Below are 24,495 nucleotides of genomic sequence, written 5' to 3'. Positions count from 1 at the left end.
CAAGAAAAATTATTTTTCCGTCACCGTGCATTTAGATGGGAGTCCCCCGAGCTAAAGCTCTCTCTTCACTTGACATTGGGTTACGACTCTCCGAGGCTGCACAAGTCTGATGAATTTTACAGTGAAGCTGTATACCTCTACCGTCCGAGAAATTTTCATGTCCTTGTGGTAAGCAAAAAAAATCCCCATACGGGCCGATCCTGGAGATAGTGCAATGCCGGGCCAACCCGCAATGGAGGTGAACCAGGCGTTAAGCACCTCCCCGTTTGTGGGGTGATCCCGAAGAGTGCAATGCCGGGCTGGTCATCCTTCTTCACAGAGTGGAAGGGCACCGAGATTTTTTTCATATTCAAATGGAAAATGTTTAGGCGAGCACCAAAACATTTGCCATATGCATGTGACCACACCAGTTTTATTATTACGATGGATTTTGTGAACACAGGCATAATAGTTAATATCTTTATTTTACAGTTGAGGAATTAGCTGCAGCATGGCATGCTTGTGTATGCCAGTGTGGACTGTCAGAAACACGTTATGTTAAACCTTTTCCGAGAATGAATCGCTTCCCTAAATGCTTCAGCGATTGAAGGTACTGAAAATAGACCGAGTAATCCGAGTAGAATAAGCAAAAAAAGAAGGGAGTGATGAATCAACAATCATTATAAAAATTAATTTATTTAGTACCAAAAGGCTCTACATATACATATATATATAGAGAAGTCATGTTTCACATGTTATCTACTGTACAAACACACAAATGATTCCATTGTGATTAAAGCCCTCCCAACACAAAGTTAATTGACAAATTTCCCAGGCAAAATAAAAACCTCTTCCCTCAGTGTTGACAGGTGTCATCCTACTGGACCACCAGGCACAATGTTTTGTTTATAAATTTGTGTGCTTTTTTTACACTGAAGAAATGTGGAGCCTGCTTCAGTATGCAGATTTTTTTTTTTTGCTCTATAATCTGTTACTCCACTGCTTTCAGAGGCTTCCCAAAAAGCAAAATATTTACAGTGAAAAGAACTCGTACAAAATGACAAGAGGTTGTCAATAGATGGCATGGGAACACACTTTTTTCTTATGTGCCTTGCTTTATGCAAGCTCCGAAGCTCAGCTTCACTTGTAGCAACCTCAGTGCAAACCAATGAATGAAGTGCTTGGCAGAAAAGGCTCAAGGCATAAACAGCCATTTCACGCCCTAGCACGAAAAATTTCTTCAATTCTCTGAATATTTGCAAATTAGCTGTTTTCAATTTATCACCATCTTGTGCTGTGCTGCACTCAAGTTCAGTAAAGCATCTTGTGTGTTGCTTTTCTAGTTCTCCAGCCTCTGTCACAATGCTTTGTCAAGTATTATTTTATTACTAGATTTTTTGTTGCACTTCTATAGCAGTTCTTTCTGTTCGCAAATTTCAGTTTATTTTCCGTCTCATTTCTTGATGTATGGTCGATACCCTTCGTGAACATGTGTGATGTTTATGTTTTTGAGGACTCGATGCAAGCCTTGTTGGCCTTTTCCCATTGAGACCCTGCTTAACACCAATGTGAATGTGGTCAGCCCTAGTCTAGGTCGTAAACATTCCCTGCTGAGCATGTTCATGTCAAACACAGCTTGGGAGTATGCACATATTCAAAACCGTACATTGACCAATCCAATCAGCTTTCATTTTAAATGGCAACCCAACATGACGTCCAGACTTCTCCGAATAATTTTTTATGTTTTCAGTATGGCAAGTCAGTTCTGCGGAATCTTGCAAGTTGGAGGAAGTGTTATGAAAGGGAAAATTGTCATCCACCTGTTCCTCTGTAGCTGTGTGCTACATTTGGGTGGATGACAGTTTTTCCTCCACACTTCGGAGTTTCGCAAAACTGACTTGCCATATTGTGTCCCTGCACTCTGAGTTGTAGATTAATTCAATCTCACACTGTGATCCGCTAGCTTGTTAGCTAAGGGGTGGAGCCACCGCACTGGAAAAGCGTTGGTCCTGGGTTCCAATCGCAGACCAGGACAAATTTTTCGTCAACTGTGAAGCTTTTTGAGAAACCTGTACAAGTTTCCTTTGCAGGTTTGTGTTACATATGGGTGGGTGAAAGTCTTCCCCTTCAATATGAATCACAGGCTACTCTAAAGTGGCCACAGAACTACAGAAGGATGCCAACACAGCTTGTCTGTTTCAGATTTCATGGTAACTGGTACCTTGTGGTAGGTTTTGCACTTCTCTTAGCAAAAAGAATAATTAAGTGAGCTGGGAATAATTTTTTTTGTCTACAAAGCAGACACTACACTGCACGGTGTTCATTTCCTTTGTAGAGACAAGGCTGCAATTGTGTGCAATTGCAAACTAAGTATTCCATGCTGAATATGATTTTGCAAGCAACAGTTACGCGTGTGTGTGTTCCTCGCAGTTAGCTTTGTCCTGCTTCTGTGACAAAATGCAGGCTTTAGTTTGGAAAATGTGCTGAAATTCTCTAAGTTACTGTTGTACTGCAAAGTGAAAATGAAAAACCAAGGCAGGTGCCCATGCACAAAAAATTAAAAAAAGATGTGGGTTCGCTTTTTCAGTATATACTATGTTTCACATTAGTCACTCTACTGCAAACAAGGCAAGTAAGTTTCCATGTTTTTTGTCAAAGAGCACCATTGAATTGCAAGCTCAAAAAGGAGAAAAAAACAACAACAACAATACAAAACAGAATATGAACCTAGATGCACGTTTGGAGTTGGTATAGGCAAAAGTCCATCTGACACCCAGCGGTCCATCACATATGGCAGTAGGGTTTAAAGCACTGGTACCATTAGACTTTGCAATTGTCTAGCCCTGTACCAATCTCGTCGGAATGCACACAGACATACTTAAGAAGCTAGCACAAAACAGGCCCCAACTGATTACAAATGCTATGCAACTAAGTTGGCATTGATCAGTCCACAGTATGTACAAATCTAGGTAGAGATGCTATACACAGGGTTGTTTCATTACACTGATTTCGATACACGAAGGTCACAGGCACGATTTAGCAGCAAGGACTGAACGAACAGCTAGGCTGGCCGGGCAAAGATGTACGAGACGCATGTGAAAGCATTGCTCTGGAGACGCAGCCTGGCAACCTTGTCCACTTGCACGTGCTGCCGAGACGCTGGCTGCACAGGCTGTAAGTTCACAGGTGCAACACACTCCTGCAGACTGATGTCCTACTGAGCAGCACAATGCATGCACTGGGCACACTAGCTTCTGCCAGGCACTGCTACACACTTGTGAATGGTGCAGAAAACATGGGACAGACAAAGTGGAGTGCACAGCCCTCAGAACCCATTTTGTTTTTATGTAGCTATGGTCACATGATTCTGGACAATGCTTACAGGCAATTGTGTGACTGTACCTTTATATCAGTTTTCGTCGAGACCATGCTGCTGGGTTAGCTTGTGCACAAAAACAATGACCTCAACGAGAACAACACACAGAGAGGACAGGTGCTGCCAGCAATTTATTCAACCAAATAGACTCCCCGTTAACAATGCGCATCTGAGTGCACGTACCTTTAATCTGTCCTGTGCTTTTTGTGCCACTGACAAGTACATCAACACCGACCACTTTGCTGCAGTCTGCACAGAATCGTGCGAGACTTCCTACGAGGTATTGCTCGACTTGTATATCTAACAGACTGCTGCGCGATAATTTGTGCAACGTCGATGGCTCTGCTTATTGTTGTGACCAAGGGACACAAGATTACACAGGAGCATGAAAGAATCCTGCTGCCCTTGCAGAAAGTAGCAGGGCAATGGCATCAACAAAGAAAGCCATGCTGCCCTGGAGTGGCCGATGCATGCACACAACTGCACACATTCCTTGGGGCCAGATGTTCTAGTATAATTCGCACAATGTGGCATTATGTCTAATGGAAGAAATGAAGTAGTACACATCTGTTACACTGAATTACTTGATGTGGCATCACCAGCTACTAGTGCCCCCACAAGTACCCACTGGCAAATGTAGCAAGTGCACCTTGTAGCTTGCATTTCACTCTGGCACGGCAGTATGTGCACAGTACACTGATTGGTTTACAGAAGTAATGACTTGCGATGCACAAGACATTGAAGCAAATAAAATGGAACATTAAATCAGAACAATGCGGTAACTTTTCTGCAATTCACTCAGTCAAGCGACAGGTAACATGAAAGGAAGAAAAAGTGCTCTGTCCAAAATGCCATATCTGAAGCAAGAGTAGAGCACGTCTGCTTTCTACCTCCTGTTGGCAGCTTGTTGTAGTACACTTTATATGCCAGTGTCCGCAGAACCAACTAAGCCCCTCGGTGGTTATCACTAGCCACAGGTTCCACCACATGTCACTGTTGGTGATGCGACGTCACGGTGATTTTGGCGAATTTCGTCGCCCCGCTGAGGGTGGCGCATTGAGCCACAATTGTTGCAGCAACAACCGCAAGCAGTGATTTCTCCTCAAGGAAAGGCTGGGACTCGATGTCCAAAAGACACGTGCAGTGGCATGTCTGCGACCAATGAAAGCACAGCGTCCCCATCCAGTCATCACAATGCACCTGCCCCGCCTTTCGTGCTGCCTGCTCCTAAGGAGCAGAGGTCATCACTCGCTTGCGTTAAGTGTAGGGGCAGGCTCAGGGGACAAGAGACAAGTATTGCATGGCCACAGTCGTCGAGCAAGTCTGAAAGGATGCTCAAGTGCTATTACACATATGTATATCTAGAATATGTATAGGTATATATGTACACCGAAGTTAAATAAAGAACAAACAAACAGATGTACTCTACAAGATGCTGTTGAAGCCAGTGGAAGAACTGCAACGTGTGCCAGTGCAGCCAATTGGATGAGGGACTTATGTCCAAGCACAACGTTTGCCAACCAACACATTTTCTTGTTCCCAATATTTCAAAACAAGTAACGACAATGTTACGAGTTGGACACAGAAATTTGCTAAAAAATTGTCTTAAGGCCTCCACAGAGCCCACGTGAACTAATGAAGCAGGCCAACTGAAACGTGTTCTTATTTACCCTTTCATCGCTTCGCGCGATATCGGTGCGACTGCAGTTTGTACACCTAGCTCGAGGAGTGCAGCATTCTTGGCGGTTATGCACGTAGCAGTGCAAACTCACTTTTTCGAGTTATTGGTATACTTGTAGGTGTTATATTTCAGTTTCTCACTTGCATTTCACTTGTTCATCACATATTGTAGCGGTAAGAGAGCATTCCTGGCACAGACTGGATTCAGCAGCATTTGAGTGTTTCAGCGATAGAGTGCTTTGTGCGCTCATCGTGCTACCATGAAAGACTAAAACCAATGTAAAAAAAATATGCCGCCACAATGACAATAAATACCTGAAAATTGCACTAGAACCGTACAGACACAGACAGAGACAACTCACCAAGTAGATTGTCCTTGTACAAGTTACAACCGCTTAGGACTTTTGCCAGTAAAATGCTAACCACACTTGCTCTGCATGACGTCATCAAGTGAAACACAAAAGCTCAAGAAAGTTACATCAAATCGTGCGATAAGAACTCGCCCAAGTCACTGTGCTTGCAAGGCCACAGCAAATAACTGCAGTCCTGGCTAAGTAATATTTTAGTCAATCTATACAAGTGGCCCGACACTTCACTTTCACGGTCAATCATAAGCCAACGACTATGAAAGCAGGAAATCTTGGCACGCCTAGCTGCTTTCGCAAGGAGCTACACTGTGTGCGTTGTAAAAACATTCGTGTCTTACAATTTTTGACATAGTTCAAGAACTTAAAAGAATTCAAGCTTTATCGAACACTAGAGATTAGCCTAATTGTTAAAATACAGCACAAGCCACTCAAATTAATGACAGCCTTGAACAACTTAGATTTTATTTACCCTACCTGCGGAGGATTATTTAATGTTTTAATATGTTTGTATGCAGTCAACACTGCTGTTTTAGTACAGATCAACAGTAATATATCTATAACGAAATAAATGTGCTTGGTAAGGTTTCAAAAACACAATGAAACAAGGAGCACCCACAAAAAAATTTTTACTAAATGCAGTTACCACATTACACCGACAGCCCAGTTCACTGCTTTACTGAGTCTTGAATTATTGACTCCCCTTGTTACTAAAAGGCGCCTTTCACTAGTATTGCCAGACAGGTTCCGGCAGATTTAAGTCCCGCCGACACTCTACAACAAAACGCATTGTGAACTAGGTCACTTTCCTTCCATATGAAGTAATAGTAGTAGCAGTTTCACCATAGTTAATAACTTCCTGCAATATGCAGTCAAGTTGTGAAAAGGAGTTTGTAAGTAATGCATGCAATGTAATGACACAGACACACGCATTTAGCTAACTTTGAGTAGCTCTCACGGGCAAACAGGAAGAGATAGGTAATTTGCAATTCAGAGAGTTGAACCTCTGAAGATCTGATGTGCATATTTTTTAAGAAGTAAGGCTATCCTCATTTGAGTAATTTGAGCGCCAAAGGTACAGGAATTGGGGGATGACTGAAGACAAAAAGGCTTGCATGAAAGCTCTGGCAGAGTCTGTACAGTACGGAGCACTTCACAAACCCCCGAAGTGAATGCAAAGTGCAGCGAGAAAAGTGGAAGAAGCAGGGGCCTGTTCCAACAGTTTATGTGCAGGCTGTTACAAGTCTGGCATTTTTTTTTCTTTTTTTGCCTGTTGCAGGGGCTGAAGAGAAGAGCACTGCGTGGTTAGCATTGCAACGCTTGCTTAGGGCTGGGTCAGCTGTGTCTGAGCAGAACGGATGCCAAAGTAGAATTCGATGCCTAACGAAGCACACTGGTTGAAGCTATTGCGAAGTGTGCAGATTGCACAGCAGCTAAATGAACCAGAAGCACACAAAGTGAGCAAACATGTATGCTTCACTTACATGTGCTATTTTTTTTCCCCCTGGTAATCCTGCCTGCAACATGTGCAAGATGAAATGGCATACTACACACTGAGAGTGCCTCATGTCTGCCTCTTCCAGTGTCAACACCTTGTTTTTATTAAGCAATGAAATTTATAAAGCACAGTGGAACAGACAGCATGCCTGCAACAATCATCACATCCAATGTGCGTTTCTTTAAATCTGCTAACTATGCAATCAAACTGCAAGAAGGCATAGTGCAACATTTATACTCAGCCTTCCTGAAAACCCTGGCTTTCCAGAGGTTTTCACGCTGTACGGTCCTCGCACACACACTGCTAGTAGAAGAAGCATGGATATGTATCGTGGAATTACTAGAAGTGGAGAATAGCAAATGCGAGAGCTGCAAAGGAAGCAGACTGTGGCAGGGCTTCATCAGCTGGTGCACAATGGAGAATTATCAGGCTCAACAAACTTGGAACTCGAGGCAGGATGAGTGATTGGCAGAGACAAGCTGCACAGAGAAGGGATTAAAAAGGCAAAAATGGCTGCTCTGGAGGCTATACATTTTTCCTGTTGTATTATCTGCATGTCGTGTCCACCAAAAGCAGCAGTTCCTGCGTATTGCCTGGTAATTCTAGCTAGGGAATCGCTCTTATTGCTCTGTGCATTTGGACTAGAACATACATTGGTTCAAGTGCAATGCTGCCAAAAAGGTCTCGCCTAAGATTGAACCTGCTTAGTGTACCGGATGCTTCATGAATAGGAAGGTCAGGTGTATGTCACTGCTCTTGCGAACATAACACATTTGATCTCAAATTTGGCACAAAAGCAGCACTTCATGGTGAATGCAGTTTAGTACCAGTACTTGCCTGTTTTGTATGAACTGAGTCAGAAGTATGGGAGACGAAAGAAAAGAAAAAAGCAGAATGAAACAGTGGCGCCAGCTCTCACTGTAATGGCCAAACAGGGGAGGCTGTGTTTTGTGCTAACAATGACAGATGGCGCTACCTTTCCATTGAAGTGAAATCAACACCCTTTCTGATGCATCACCGCAGACACAGACTCGTGATTTTGTCTGAAGGAAACAGACAAGTACCGCAACTAATGGTGATATTAAACTGCATGCACTACGAAATAGCCCATCTGCACAAAATTAGGAGTATTGGCAAACCAGCGATTCAACTAGTAGAGGCAGGTACTTCCTGGTACTCTTATACGCACGTTTGGTAGAAAAATCTTTTCTGTCAATCGAAATTACAATTTCACACTTGCCAGCAAAGCAATGCTGTGAAGGTTTTACCCATTATCAATATTACACAAAATAGAATGTGCGCATCTTGAATATCTGCAATCCAAACATGACAAAAACTGCCGCAGAATAACAAGAATTGAACTATTAAACTTGACCATTTAAAAGAGACAAGCTGTTTTTACGAGCTACCACTACAAACTTGGTTTCTAGTGGTAAATTTATAGTGATTAGCCCACTCTTGGGCTAAGGGAAATCTTAAGAAGGTGACAGAAGTGGCATATTCTCATAAAACAGCAAAATAATGGTTCTAATGGCCAAATTAGTCTTGCGTTTGAAGAAATCACGAACGGTTACTTATAACTGCACCTTTAACTGGCAGCAAATGAAAGCAAGTGCCACTGTTAGTCACAATGGAATTTTTAAACTGTGCTACTATTGCAAAATAGTACTAATCCACCTTTCAGAACTAATGTATCCAAGGATTATGTAGAGAACTGATTAAAATTTGTCAGCGCATCGTTGCATGTCCATCATCGCGCTTAAATAGAATAGCAGAACAACATTTGCTTCTCACAAAGTCTAGCACCCTCCGAGCTGGCAGCATTTCACCTTGAGTGCAAAGCGCTCGACTTGGACAGCCCTGAAGCAAAAGCAGTCATTTTTGCCACAACCTTCTTGAGAGGAAAGATTCAACAGCACAATCTGAGCAATTATGATGAGTTGAACGCCGTCAGCAGCTTGCACATCAGAAGTCGCACATGCCACATTATCGCTGAATACCTTAAGAACTGCAGGAAAGAGCCCTGCAATTTTAGAACAGTGGTTTCTCTAGAAACAGCTTGTGAGGCATGAACTGTTGTGCTCCTTGGTGCCACACTTCAGAACATTATGAAGTGCTAAACTGAAGTTTTTTTTTTCTCACTTTCTTGCACCTAACAGAGACTCTTTAAGTAGAGCAAGTCATTCGCATGGGTTGGCATGGCATGCCCAACATGCCAGATCAAAATTATCTAAACTCTCTCTACCAACACCAGCCTAGGCACAGAGAGCACTTCATCAGAGTGAAACTGCACTGAAAATTATAATGCTGAAGCTAACTTTATGAAGTGCCCAACAAAATTTAAAGAGATGCATTGTCAGTGACTATAATGTGACCTGATGATGTATACTGCAACCACAGTTACAGGCTCGAATGATAGGCCCCTAAACATTGCAGAACAAACGCCTGTAAATTGCTAGTTTGGTCAATCATTTTCTCCTCGCCCACAGGGCTAAAAAGGTTATGCTTTTCTTCTATGGGTTAGACATGTGGTGATTAATTGCACAGCAGCAGAAAAAAAAAAGGTGGTTCTTATGTTTGCTGTGTGGCACCCAATGTGATAGTATCAGCTTTAGGATGGAAGCTACAAGAACAAAATATAAAGTTGGTATCCGTGCAAATATGCGTCAGCACGTGCAGGGTTCTAGCCAGGGCCAGGCATGGATGGACGCACCAGAAGCCACAGAACACATGCAGCAATTGGACAAGCAATGTGCGGTATGCAGCAATAAATGATGGGCTAAGTTCCAGCAGACCATTTACAAGACTGCACTATTTACACGTCGAGGCCAACCCACTCACTGAGTATTGAGTGCACACAAAGCAACACAATGCACACTTCTGTCCAGCGACAGCGTTGCTCGTTTGGATATGTCTCGGCCATGCTGTTCACAGGCAAGGCCCCACAATGTCCTCCAGCCACGGAAAGACATGGAAGCTCTGGCAGTCATGGAGAGAGTTGTGCGGACTCGCAGACAGAAGCAGGTGAAAACTCACTAGTTGTCAATTATGCACTAGTCACTGCACCCAGCTAGCAGCTTTAGATGACCAAGGCAGCATGGATGCATTCTAAAGGTGAGTACTTGTGGCTGTGCACATGCTTCTGGCCAGTGCTGAAACTAATTAGTGAAGTACAGGAACATAAGTTTCCTTTACACCAGATTTATAATTAACCCGCAAATATACACAGCAGAACAATTGCCTACATATGGCATGCAAAAAAAGTTAAAAAAGATTAAGGAAGCGACTAGTTCGTATTGGCCCGATTTCCTGCAAACTGGTGCTCTCACCTTCATTCATCACAGCATCAATAATTATTTGAAAGCATGTCTCTGAAAAGCACTGAACAAAATAAGTACACTGCCATCTGATTACCTTGCGCAGCATGTTTTTTCTGGTTACTTTCTTCCTACAATAATCTTTTTTTTTTTTTACACTCGCCATTTAGATACTGTATGAACTTGTGCAAGGGCCGCACTTTTTTCTTCCACAATTTTGACGAGGTGCGGCCCTTACACAGGACCGAACTATTGGTCAAAATGCTGCCAAGTGCCAGCACACTCCAGATCCTCAACTGTGCCACTGCATCATAGGTCAACGCACAGCTCTCGCTATCTGGTGGGGGTTCGTGGAAGTGCACAGCGCATGAAAATTCAATGATGTGCATCAGTGGCATCAGGGCACCAAATGCGGTTGCTTTTCAGATGGATTTTTTAAAACCAAATTTATGGCTGCAAAGTTATGGGTGGGGCCCTTACAAGAGTCTATACAGTAAGCATCCAAGATGGCAGAAGTGTACCACACTGTACCACTACACAAATGAAGCACCAGTCCATGCTTAGTAATGGTTATAAATAGCTGATGTGTATTTGTGTCTTAAGTCCAGTGCCCTACCTTCAACTTTACCTATGTTGTTCTATTAACTGTGTGTTTTCAAGAAATTCTGTGCTAGAAAACCGCGTACAATATTTCCCAACAGGCTACCCTTATGATCTCTCCCTCATTATCGTGTACTGTAGGTCATTGAGTCAAACATCATTGTCCAAGGCTATCTGCACAAGTTACACACATACTTTGTTTTAACCGATGGGTTATATGCAGGGGCGGCTTATCTGTACAAAAACACAATATGTCCAAATTGACTGTTTTGCGCAAACTCTTGTCCCAACTTATAAATAAAATGATGTGCTGCTGTGCCCTCGCCATTCCACCAAAGTGATTAGTCACTTAGAAAACAGTGCCAATTTTCGTGTGGGTCCAAGATGTGGCCCAAGTACCAGACAACGACAACCTTCCGGAATGCTGAGAACTCACGAGTTAAAATATGACTTCATAAAAGCCGTGTTAGGCAACGCTATGCAATGTGAAGAGGAACAAAGACTTTACTGCCACATTCTATCTATCACAAACAAATAATGGAAAAGATCGATTGAATTACAATAAAATGGTGTCAATGTGAAAGCATCACTTGAAGGCAAGTGCTCACTTTAGTTTAATGGGACCTCAGTCTTGGCGAGTTGGCCATCTTGATGACCATGCAAATGATACAGTTAAGGATGTGGCTTTCACGACAGGTACGTTCAGGCCTGTGCATGTGCTGTGCACAGTTTCATTTGGTTGCTCAATGCGGCAGGGTACACGTACAGCTGATGCAGTCTAAACGAATGCTAGTTGCAGGTCAGCACTGCCATGCCTGTCCTTTGCAGTGTATTTTTTGCGCTGTACCAATGCTGTCCTGTCCATTCAGTCCTTTTAGTTCATCTCACTAGGCAAAATGCATCAGCTCAGGCAAGTGCATAAACTCCCTTTTTCGGCAGCAGGAGTATTCGGTATTATGGCTGGAAAAGTTGGCCCAGCAAAATGTCCCTATTACATTGCCAAAACGTGGAACGTGAACAGCAGCACGATATATTCTTGCAATGAAAAACAAAAAAGCTAGTCAAGGACAAAACACAACGTCCACTGTGCTTTGGATCTCTGAAGCTCGGAATATTGTCAGTGGTGTAGAACGATACTCTCGCAAAAGAATGCACATTGAAGATCACAACTGTGCATTCAGGGACAATACTGGGTTTGCATCGGTAATTTTCTAGAAAATTGAAAAGGGTTTTGGAGGAGTTTGAAAACAGAACATTGTTTTAAACAACTGAGAATAAATATTTTCTTAACTGCATACAAAAGAAAGAATCGAGAAAGGCTCAACAAAATGTTTCAACAGGATAGGATTAGCTTGATTTTCGGACTGCACAATGGCCAGATGTCTAGCATTTAAGCTTAGCAAAAAAGAAAACCAAATAAAGCAAAAATGGCACTTTAATGCCCGAGGGTCTCAATAAGTGCTACAAACCCTGGTCGCTGTAGCATGTAGTGCTATACACTGCATGTTGATGCTAGTACTAGGGCTTTGAAAACTGTTCATGTACAGTGATGGGATACCAGAGGTAATTCTGGCTCCAGCTTTCCCTTGCCACATACAAACCAAGGATTCTCGATCTGGTTTCGTGGAAAAACCGGGACTTCCACGGGTGACACTTCTGCGCTTCGCCGAGGTTCAAAGAAATGCAAGCAACCTCCTGTATGTTTTAGATTTAGTACAACAGATGACACACTGTTTGCGTTTGTCAAAATGACTGCGGGCAGGCACTGTCAGCCATGCCTCTCGAGGGAGTGAAAAGGAATGCACTGACTGGAGGCGAGGTGGACCCTGAAGTCTCGGTGAATCGGACAACAGAAGCCGAGTCCCAAACAGACGCACCTTTTTTTTAACAAACGTCGAGTTGATTTGATGCTTTCTTTCTTCTCTGCATCGTTCATGGGCAGTACGAAAAAAAATTATGCATAGCTATCTTTTTCTTGGACAAGGCAACAGATGAGCAACTTGTACCACTTGTACCAGAGTGTGCTATAAAGTTTAAAAAAAGAAAGAACTACATTATTGACTGCGTTCAACAGTTCGTTTCGGCATACAAACTGCTTAGCCAAAAAATAAATCTTTAATAAACAGTACACATTCGTACACATTTTTGTGCCTCAGCTTCTGTCCTTGTCCGATTCCTGCAATGGTTTCCATACCGACCCAAGTCTTGCTGAACCGAGGCTCACAGCTCTGGCCTTCTGATAGAAGGAAGTTTAAGACAGATTCACACTGCATGGGCACTGAATCTATTTTTATTCCTGTCTTCATTTGGAGTTGGTGAGTGAAAAAAGTTCGGACATCCACGACAGCGATATCTGTGCCATGAGCGTGGAACACTGCCAATGTCCCCAAGAGACAATAAGGTAAGGGAACTCTCAAACTTATGCACATAGCAACGCAAGTTTATGCTAGTAGTTGGTTCCTACACTTAGGATAGGTGTATAAGGCAGCACAGAACAATGGCACCCCGTCGCTGTTTGCAGCAAAAAATTTGGCCTGTATAGAGTTCGGGCTACGACGCCACTCGGGAAATGTCCTTTATACCATTCACAACCCCTACGTTATGGATCACACAACAACAAAAGCCCTTCAGCTGTCGCATGCAACAATTCCTATACAAGATAACGGTCATCAAGATAAGTTAGTTCAATAAAGAAAAAAAAAATGAAAACAAAGGCACGTACACACACACGCACTTCCCAGAAAAAAACTGATTTGGCACTACATAATCTGCCTAGGATCAGTGAAATTAGGACAAGGTAAAACCAAGGACCCTTACAAAGTCACGTGCCTAAATTTCAAGCTCAGAGGGCTTAACGTCCGAGCAGTCACATCTCAACAGGCAGTGTTGCCTGTCAGCCAACTCTGTGCCAAGATGCAAGGCTCAAAGTACTGCTGCCATTCGTAAACCATCAAAAAACAAAGAAGAGTGCACCTACAGCATTTAATACATGCACAAAAACATGCATTGCATGTTGCAACAACAATGCATTGCAAGGGTCCCTTACATATAGCGTGTTCTGTAAGCCCCGTGTGATCAATGTCAGGATGACGAAACCCAGCGCATCAAGAAACGACCGAGTCCATAATGAAGCAGGGATGGTGATGTTCATTTTCAACACCAGTAATTCTTTATAACTAAACAAATGCACGAATTCAGGCTGCAGGCCATGCAAGGAAATTCGTGCTTGCAAACAATGTGCAAAATCTGCACGACTCTTAAGAGTATGTCATCTCTGCTTCCCACTTCAACACAAATTTTACATTTCTAGGAGTAAGAAACCCACTCCGCAATGCAAAACACACAAAAAAGTATAGAGATGACTAAGAATGGCCAGCTTCAGAATGGCCTGAGTGACTTCAGTGCAACCCGTAAGGTAACCTGCGCATGCTTGAAAACCAACCCAAGCAATAAAAGACTTCGATGCCAGGGGTCAGATCTGCCAGCCGTACCTAAGCCAGCAAGCAACTTTGCGAGAAAGAACTCGCACGCAAGTTTGCCAGGCCACTGGCAAACTAATGAGCAACCTAGTGACAAAAGTATCGGTGAGGTTGCAACGTGCCTGTTGGGCCGCGTGGAGTTGCTGGCAAGTTGCCCATGTCCGTGGCTCAAAGAATGCTTCCCTGCTGAACCAGGGTTGCTGTTTGCAAGGTTAGACCGAACAATGAGTAACCAGGGGCACACAGTATATGCAACTTTTTCAGCTCAACAGCCGGGTCATTTGCACTTCAATTATTCACAGATATGGCATTTCCTTGTACACAAAGTTAAAGACCATTTTTGGGTGTATTACTACTTGCGTAGGGAATAAATACTTGCTTTCAGAAGTACGATTCACTTTCGGCAATGCCAAACAAAGAAGTTAATTTCACGGCATTGTAGTGATGTTCCATTCATGCTTACAGTTTCTTGTATGCTGCCACAGCAGATGGCACATAGTTTTGATTTTTCCCAGGTGGAACACTCAAGTAATGAACCGAAATGCACTAAATGGAGTGCACCACGAAAACACCACCTCTTTGCCAAATCTTAGTGCAAATGGAGCCAAATTTTTTGCCTACATAAAAGTTGAGTGTACCCGGTGCTCCTCGAATCTGCAGCATTTGGTATGTAACACAAACCATGGGCACATGCTTTCAGCAACGAGCATGTTGTCTGCAACTGGGAACACTGGTGTTCACCTGATAGCATATCCTGACTGACAACACAGGGTTGCCACTTGTGGCTTACACCCACAGGGTGCACTCGTGACAGTAGAATTTTTCTCTTAGTAATCATCTCGTGTGCCAGAGGAGCACTCGTTGCTTTTCGCAACAGAAGCAGCAAGGGGTGGGGGGTGAGAAGTCGGTGGCAGTAGCCGAGGCCACCGACACCTGTGGCCAAGACGTGGCAGACGTGCCAGCTCAGTTGATCGGCAGCCCTGCAGAGCAGCATACAGCTGAATGGCCATGCTCTGACGAGGCGCCATGTTGCTCTGGCCCATTTCAGTGTAACCTGAGAAGAGAAATTTAGAATCCACACTTAGACACCCCTGTCCGGCATCCTTTTAGCTCTTTCGCTATCGTGCCCATAGAAATCAATCAATTTGATTGACAGTTTTTTTTCCGTGTTGTTAAACAATTCTGTTATTTCTGTTCGAATTCTACCAACAATGCCATGTGCTGTCTGAAATGACAACTGAACTTTAACTATTTATCAGATTTGCGAATTTTTGCCCCGCCGGGGAGTGTAAAACTTGCATTTGTGGTTATTGTCGAAACTAGCCTCCTGTGCTCCTAGCACTTCCTCAATACCACGATGAAAAATTTTCACTTTGGTCGACTTGAGAACATCATTTTTAAATGAGAGCAGCAGTGAAGACACAGAAGCTTGTGTCGGGTTATCTAATTTTCCGATCCAACATCTAGGCTGTGCTAGTGATGTCTCAAAAAAGGCACTCCCGAGTGGGTGTTATTTTGATGATGGTGTTCGACTAATGTGACGTGCAACTTTATTTTTGGTTGCTTTTATCCTTGAGTGTTTTGACAGCTCTAGGACTACAAACTATGATGAGCAATTGTTTCTGTCGAGTGGGGCTTTCACTCGCACAAGAGTCAATTTCAGACTGACCTTCAACCAAAGTTTGACTAGCAGTCCAGCCTCATACATTTTGAACACTGCCTGTGCACGTATCCTTAATCATTACAGTACAATATTGTTTAACACTTCACATTACTGTACAGCAGTGCACAGGAATTGAACAAAGCAGGCAGAGGCTCCAGCACCAGTAGAACACACACTAGACAACCTTACTTGCACAATAAAGCTGATCGAATTTAATAATCAAATATGAGGAGGCTTCTGCATGCTCATACTGCATGAGAACCATTGCTTCGCGAGCCTGAAGAACGCAGTAATGAATGAACCAGGTGCCTGCGGCAATAAGCATGAACATGCGCTCCCTGTACAATAGGAACTTACCCATTTTCACATCTGCAAAGCTACTGCTTTCCTGCACAGCATGAACATCACTATGGGTAGTACCGTATTTACTCGCATAATGATCACACTTGCGTAATGATTGCACCCCTGAATTTTGTCGTCAAAATATGATTTTTTTTATTTCCCATGTAACAATCGCACCCCAAACTTGCCGCAGCGATATGTCGTGTGCCAAGTCTAGCTAATAATGATTGCGCTTACCATCTGTCGAATGCTACGCAAACGACTCTTCAAGACAAACCAAGCGGTCTGCACGCACCAAACATTCTTAAGCAGATGCCCCATTTCATTACTTTCATCACTTTCTGCACTTCTATGACAAAAAGAGGCACAACCAAACTTGCTTTTATTATGTGTACGCTTTATAATTGTTCTGGTCAACAACGACAAAAAAGGCGCTTTTCGATTGTTCTTATGTGCACTCGTGGGCATGCAACAAATCGCGAGCGGCAATGATAGTAGCCACGTTTACATTGATACGTTGGAAGTGTACCCTATTCATACACTGACGCTTGTAACACACCTAAAATATTCGCCCACCCTTAGCGGAAACGCACTGTGTTAAGATAGTAGTGAAGACAAATGCCGCAGTTTCCGCAGCATGCCAGCTATGTGTTTCTATGTCACTGGCAGCTAAGCACGCCCATCTGTTTCTGTCCCCTCAAAGTGGACATGGCTAAGTTATTGCCGCAAACTTGCCGATAATAACGATATTGTTACGTAGGAAGACGCAGCCGAAAAGCTATATACAAGCATCTTTACAGGGAAATACGCCGCACTTGGCCAAGAGACAACAGCCCGCGCTAGCCTCTAATTGTCGTTGTCGTCTTCACACTGCTCGCCTCTTCGTGATCGCAAATATTGTTCCGTAGCACTACCCCCGGCGGCAAAAGCGCTGTCCCAGAGCGACTAAAGGCCGGACTCGGAAGCAGTGTAGTAGGCCTTGAGCCTACTGACGTGCACGACATCACTAGGTGCCAGAGTAGAGGACGGGGTTGAACTCACAAGAGCAATTTCGCACGTCACAGGCGTCACCTGGCGCAGCACGCGGTAGGGCCCTGGGTATCGCGAAAGGAGCTTCTCTGAAAGTCCGACGTGACGAGAGGGCAACCACTGGAGCACGAGCTTACCAGGCGAAAACTGTATGTCACGATGGCAGGCGTTGTACAGACGCTGCTGAGTGGTTTGCGAGGCCGTCAGTCAAGCACGGGCAAGCTGGCGTGTATGGTCGGCGAGGGCGATGGCGTTGCGCGCATACCCGTTTGTTGAGATCGCAGCAGGAGGAAGTGCCGTGCCTGGGGGCAAGGTCGGTTCGTGACCGTACAGTAGATAAAATGGAGAAAATCCGGCGGTGTCGTGCCGGGAAGAATTATAAGCAAATGTGACGTAAGGAAGGGCAATGTCCCAGTCGTGGTGGTCCTTGGGAACGTACTTGGACAGCATATCGGTAAGAGTACGATTTACCCGGTCTGTCAGGCCAATGGTTTGATGATGGTATGAAGCAGTCAGCTTGTGTTGAATGGAGCAGGAACGCACAATGTCGGCGATAACTTTCGAGAGGAAGTTATGACCATGGTCAGTAAGCAGCTGTCGTGGGGCGCCATGAAGCAAAATAATGTCACGCAAGAGAAAGTCCGCGACGTCAGTGGCGCAACTGGTAGGGAGAGCCCGCGTGATAGCGTATCGGGTGGCGTAATCAGTTGCGACAGCTACCCATTTGTTCTCGGAGGATGACGTCGGAAAGGGACCGAGGAGGTCTAATCCAACACAAAAGAACAGTTCCACAGGGACAGTGATCGGCTGGAGATGAACGGCATGTAGCTCCTGAGGTGCTTTCCGAAGCTGGCAGGGATCACAGGCAGCAACAAAGCGTCGGACGGAGCGAGCAAGACCAGGCCCATAGACGTGGCGGCGGACGCGGTCGTACGTGCGGGTTACCCCAAGATGTCCTGCAGTCAGTCTGTCGTAGATGTTTTGGCATGACAAGAAGAAGATCAGATCCGTCAGGGAGGAAGTTCCTTCGGTACAGAATGCCGCCCTGAAGGACATATCGGCGAACGGATGCGTCGGTAGGTGTAGAGCGCAGACGCTCGATGAGTGCTCGCAGCGATAGGTCTTAGTACTGCTAATCGGCGATGTTAGTGAAGGCAGACACTGAGAAAATTCCGTCAGCGGTCGGTGTCGTCAGGCTCGTCTACCAGGTAACGAGACAGAGAGTCAGCGTCTTTGTGTAGTCGGCCAGATTTGTAGGTGACAGTATACGAATATTCTTTGAGGCGTAAGGCCCAGTGACCAAGTCTTCCTGTAGGATCTTTCAGTGAGCATTACCAGCAAAGCGAGTGATGGTCTGTGACAACGAAAAAGGGTCGGCCATATAAGTATGGGCGGAATTTCGCAACCGCCCAAACTAGGGCCAGACACTTACACTCAGTGATGGAATAGCTGCGCTCCGTGGGTGAGAGGAGCCTGCTGGCGTAAGCGAAAACACGGTCGTGGCCGCGCTGGCGTTGTGACAGTACTGCGCCAATTGCGTGACTGCTGCCATCAGTACGGACTTCGGTGGTAGGCGCAGAAGGATCGAAATGGGCCAGAACGGGAGGAGTTGTGAGAAGGTAGATTAGACGCAAGAGTGCAGAGGCCTCATTATCGCCCTACTGGAAAGGGGCGTCTTTATTCAAAAGCTCGCTTAGTGGTCGTGCTATGGCGATGAAATTTTTCACGGAACGGCGGAAGTTCAAACAATGGCCGATGAAGCTGCGTACATTCTTGACACACTTCGGAACAGGGAAGAGCGTGACAGCATGGATCTTGCCTGGGTTCGGTCGCACTCCGTTTGTGTCAACGAGATGTTCAAGGACGGTAACCTGGTGACGGCCAAATTGGCACTTTAATGCGTTGAGTTGCAGACCGGCTCTACGAAAAACGTCCAGCACTGCTGAGAGGCGCTCGAGGTGGGTAGCGAATGTTGGGGAGAATACTATAACGTTGTCCAAGTAGCACGGGCACGTGGACCATTTGAAACCGTGAAGAAGGGAGTCCATCATGCATTCAAAAGTGGCAGGAGCGTTACATAGATCGAATGGCATCACTTTGAATTGATAAAGACCGTCGGGTGTTACAAAAACAGTCTTCTCGTGGTCGAGATCATCCATGGCAATCTGCCAGTAGCCGGAGTGAAGGTCAATAGAGGAGGTCGATAATATTCATTACTGATATGGAAGAAACTGTTTCAATGCACGTAATGTACTTGTGAGAAGAAAAATGAATTGAGTTCGGCTTGCTCCGCCGGCTTCCATTTTTGTTTTGGTGTCTCAAGACTCATGTCCAGGGCCTCTGTGTTTTGCCACCAAGTTGCGCAAAGCCGTCCCCATGCGCTTTTGCACGTGATTCACGCAGTCCTCTTTTTCAATTGGGATACAGTATACCCATACACTTCATCATCTTGTAAAGCGAGATAACTGCGGCTGTCCCCGTTACAAAGTACCATTGTATACCGCAGACTGTGCTGCTCCAATGATCGCCTGAAAAGGATGAGGGCAGCTTCCAACTCCATCTCCCCAGCTTTCTTATTAGTGTTCTTCTGACACTTGTGGCCATTCTTCCAGGCTCCATAGGAAGGGTCACTCTCCTTAGGCCCCGACTCGCACCCAGCACAGAAATTGCTTAAAGAGAAGCTGAAACACTTTTCGAAAAAAATGAGTTCTCTGCGGCATTCTACAGTTTTGAGTCCCCTGAACATGAATATCTCGTTCAAAAAGAGCGGAAACAAGCGCAAGCGGCTGTTTTTTCATGAAAACGCGCACCAGCGCCTAAGGGTATCGCGCGAACGCCGCTGTTGCCCGTGATTGGTCGGAGCCGCTGCGACGTCAATGGCGGCAGTCGCCGGTCGGCGCCGCCGTTTCAGAGAGTAGCACGCTGTTCTGTTCTGGCTTCATAGCTGAGTTGTAAGCATTATGGAACGTTCTCGCTGTCTTGGACAGCTTGTATTTTCGCCGTACATGTTTGAACCGACAGCCGATACGGAAAACGATGGCGGCAACGGCAGCAACGACGATGTTGAGTGTGCCAAAAGCGAGAGCGATGTGTGCACCTTCTTGCGCGTTGGAAATCTTAGCTGTTACGTATGCTTTTTTTTTTTCATGTAGCTGCACGTTCCAATGACGGGAGAAAAAATGCGCTAAAGTGTCACTGGGAACTTGCTGCTGGAAGAATGCGGAAGCACTAACTTCTCATTAGATTGTAAACACGGGTACAATTCCGCGATGTCAAGCACCTTGCCGCTGCTTGTCTAAAGTCCCGTGGTTTTCTGAGCATGGATAAACGATCGCGAACGTTAGTGCCGCATTTCAAAGCGCGCACATGCAGTGCTGCGAGGTACAGTCATAAAGTTGCTTTTCATACACATCCAGATCGAGATGGCCAGGGGGATTATATGCGCAATATTCAGAATATGGTTCGACGACTTTGCGATTGTGGCTCGATCAAGAATCGGTATGCGCGCTCCATGCTAGTGTTGACATAAAGATATTAGGCAGTTTTAGCACCGCCGTGTGGTAAACATGATAAATGCAATGGTACGTCGAATGTCACTAGGCAAGCCTATACTCCAGTTCATACCTCAGGTGCAATGCTGTGGAAGCTACGCACGAAGTCCGGTTACTAAAATTTATTACTGCGCGCATTTCCCTCTATACTTCGCAGCGTGACAGCGGCATTTGCTCGCGCTAGCATGCACGTGAAGCTGCCGCGATGGGCTGCAATTAAAGAATGCCGAAAAGAAAATTGATTTAAGAGAACGTGTTAGCAGCCGTATAAGTACACGGATTGTTTCTTTCATTTCATTTCATTTATTTTTCCCTTAAAGGCCCGAAGGCATTACATAAGGGGGGAGCAAAATCAAAGTCAAAGAGAACAAAATTTTTTTTTGACAAAAGAGAACAATAACAAAAAAAGAGTATGTAACAGTAAAATGTTCTTGTCACGCGTATACAATGCAAAGTAAAATTCACGGGATTGAAACACGAGAAAAAAAAGAAAAAATATAGGTATATATATATGAAACACTCAATGAATACACGAGAAAAATACAGTGAAAAAGGAATCACAAGGGAAAGAAGTAAAAATAGAAAATAATCAGCTGTTCAGAGTGCCGAATTGAATATGACAGGAACCTTTGGCCCTCATGAAAAATGGTCGTTTAGTTTATCCCGGAATGTTTTGCGGTTAGTGCATGATGCGATGGTATTTGGCAGGCCATTCCATAGTGCTATCGCGTCCGGAAAAAATGATGACTTTAAAGCTAAGGTGCGACAGTTGATGCGTGCGATGCTATGGTCATGGCTTAGGCGGCTAGACGTCCTGTGCGGGGGTTGCAGCTTTTCGTGTCTCGTGCGTGGGTGATAGTAGAAATGATGAAGAAGACAGAGGCGAGATATAATGTGGCGTGACTCGAGTGATGGGATGGCCAGGGAGTGTTTCAGCGCGGTAATACTGGTTTTTCTTGAATAGCATGATGATATAAATCGGACGGCGCGATTCTGCACGGCTTCAAGGTCAGCGGCGAGGTACGCTTGTGATGGGTGCCATATGGATGAGGCATATTCAAGTTTTGGGCGAATGAATGTTAGATATGCTAGTTTTTTTATGTCGGGGGATGCGGCCTTCAAGTTACGGCGCAGGTATCCGAGTGTGCGAGAGGCTGTAGCGCAGATGTTTTGAACGTGAGTTACCCATGATAGAGATGGTGTTAGATGGAGGCCAAGATATCTGTAGGATAATGCGGAATCAATGGAAAATGAGCCAATACTGTATTGGTGCAGATTCACGGTGCGTTTTCTGGTGAAAGACATGGATTTGCATTTGTTAATGTTTAAGGAGAGGAGGGATTTATCGCACCAAGAGGAGACAGTGTCAAGATCGGACTGAAGAAGAGATGAATCGCTGGTTGCCCTAATCACTCTGTATATGACGCAATCATCGGCAAAAAGCCGTAATTCGGATTTTATATTGCAAGGGAGGTCATTAATGTAAATTAGGAATAGTAGTGGTGACAGGCCGGCGCCCTGAGGGACTCCCGATGTTACATTGGAAAGGGGAGAGTGGCTATCATTTGTAGAAGTGAACTGCTTGCGACCTGAAAGAAAATTTTCGATCCAACGGATTAGGTTGACGGGTATTCCTAGTGATGAAAGTTTTTGTAGTAAATGATTGTGTGGGACCCGATCAAATGCTTTGGAGTAATCGAGGAATATAGCATCTATTTGGAGATTGGCATCCATGGATTCGAGCAAATCGTGTATGAACTCTGCAAGCTGTGTTTCACATGAAAGGTGTTTCCTAAAACCATGCTGGTGCGAATAAAAAAAGTTGTTAGATTCAAGATGTGTCATTAGGTTTGTGGATATAATGTGTTCGAGTAATTTTGATGGCACACTGGTTAGGGAAATAGGACGGTAATTAGAGGCTAATTTGCGGTCACCGGATTTGAAAACTGGGATGATTTGGGCAATTTTCCAATCATCCGGAACTTCCTCGGATTGTAAAGACTGGGTAAAGATCAATTGTAGTATCTGAGCCGAAGTCGTTGATGTGTTTTTTAGTAGTTTACTATTGATATGATCACAACCTGCTGACGACGACAGTTTTAGAGAAGAAATAAGGTTGCTGATACCATTAGTATCAACCTGGATCGTAGGCATCGTCACTGATGAGGATTCTGGTGAAGTTATGGCGGTAGAGTTGCTTACAGGAGAGAACACCGAGACGAAATAGTGGTTCAAAACGCTGGCACACTGATCTGGTTCGACTGGTTCTCCATTAGTTCCCATAAGCGCTATTTGGTTCGGGCGAGACCTAGGGGATAGAATGCGCCAGAATTTGTTGGGATTCGCCTGTAGGATTCTATGTAGATCGATGGAAAAGAATTTATTTTTTGCAGCAGCTAAGTTTTCAATGTACGTTTTTGTACATTGATGATATCGGTCCCATGTAGTAGGGGAGTTAGATTTCTTCGCTGATCGATAAAGGCGCTTTTTCTTGTTTAGGAGACGTTTCAGGCTTACGGTAAACCACTCATTGCTATGATCGGACCTAATATTTATTTTTGGAATGTATTTGTTTCTGAGGTTTATCATTGCGGTTTTGTATAATTCCCAGTTATGGTTAACTGTTCTGGATAGATAAGACTCGCGGAAATGCTCATAAAACCGTGTAAGTTCCGCGTTGATGGCATCGAAGTTCGCTTTATTGTAATTGAAGATTATCTTTTCGGCGGTTGATCTAACTTTCAGCAGTAATGATATGGAAATGTGTAGAAGTGCATGATCACTTAGTCCAGGAAGAGCCGTTACACCCTTAATGTCTTCAGGACTGCAAGTCAGCAAGAGATCAAGGGTGTTATTCCCTCTCGTCGGAAGTGTTATGGCTTGATGGAGACTGAAATCAAGGGTTAGATCGAGGAATTGCTTGGGCTCACTGGACTGCGATTTACCAGGTACGCTAAGTAGAGGCCAGTTAATCTGGGGGAAATTAAAATCGCCAAATAGAAAAAGAGGTGATTTGGGGAAATTATCCCTGATACACGCTAAACTACGGTAGAGTGAGTTGATGAAAAATGTCCCACAATCGGGTGGCCGGTAACAAATGCCAATTATAGCTTTCACAGATGAGGTATGAACACAAACCCATGATAATTCGAGTACGTCGTCGTGGTATACTAAGGATGATGACAATGTATTTTTTACAGCTATTAGAACACCGCCCCCTCTGCGGTTGCTCCGATCGCGACGGTACATAGTGAAGTTAAGATTAGCGGGAAGGACTTCGTTATCGAGGATATCTTCAGTTAGCCAGGTTTCAGTTAGAATGATAATGTGCGCGTCAATGTCGTCGATGAAGCTAAGAAGCTGGTCACGCTTTGGAATTACGCTCCTTATGTTGGTAAATGCGATATGGATGTCGAGGTAAGATGGAGGACGTCTGTTGTGAACATGATTCGTTGCACGTCATTCATTACTGTCAGCGTTGGGAACACGTGCCGTACATTCTGTCACCGTGTCAGTAGTGGGGTTGTACGTAAAGCACTGTTTTCCAACATGCAGCTTATCAAGTCGTAGTTTGAAGGCACATTTTTTGGGGCGGATGAACTGCAGAAGTTTGGAA

General features: G+C 44.5%; 1 protein-coding gene across 3 annotated transcripts in view; it reads right to left on the bottom strand.

The window, feature by feature from the left end:
* Nucleotides 1–656: 656 nt before the first annotated feature.
* The window catches only part of LOC135920482 (USP6 N-terminal-like protein), a 236,858-nt gene continuing 213,019 nt past the window's right edge, over nucleotides 657–24,495 (bottom strand). For 2 of the 3 annotated variants that reach the window (XM_065454750.2, XM_065454751.2), the window contains one exon: nucleotides 657–15,348. The gene's annotated coding sequence lies outside the window, so the exon portion shown is untranslated. The remainder of the gene's footprint in view (nucleotides 15,349–24,495) is intronic. The other variant, XM_070529008.1, reaches the window with a different exon arrangement.

The sequence above is a fragment of the Dermacentor albipictus genome, unplaced genomic scaffold (genome assembly GCF_038994185.2).
Source record: "Dermacentor albipictus isolate Rhodes 1998 colony unplaced genomic scaffold, USDA_Dalb.pri_finalv2 scaffold_16, whole genome shotgun sequence".
NCBI lineage: Eukaryota > Metazoa > Arthropoda > Arachnida > Ixodida > Ixodidae > Dermacentor > Dermacentor albipictus.
The sequence above is the reverse complement of the archived record's forward strand: the minus strand, read 5'-3'. Positions and strand labels throughout refer to the sequence as shown.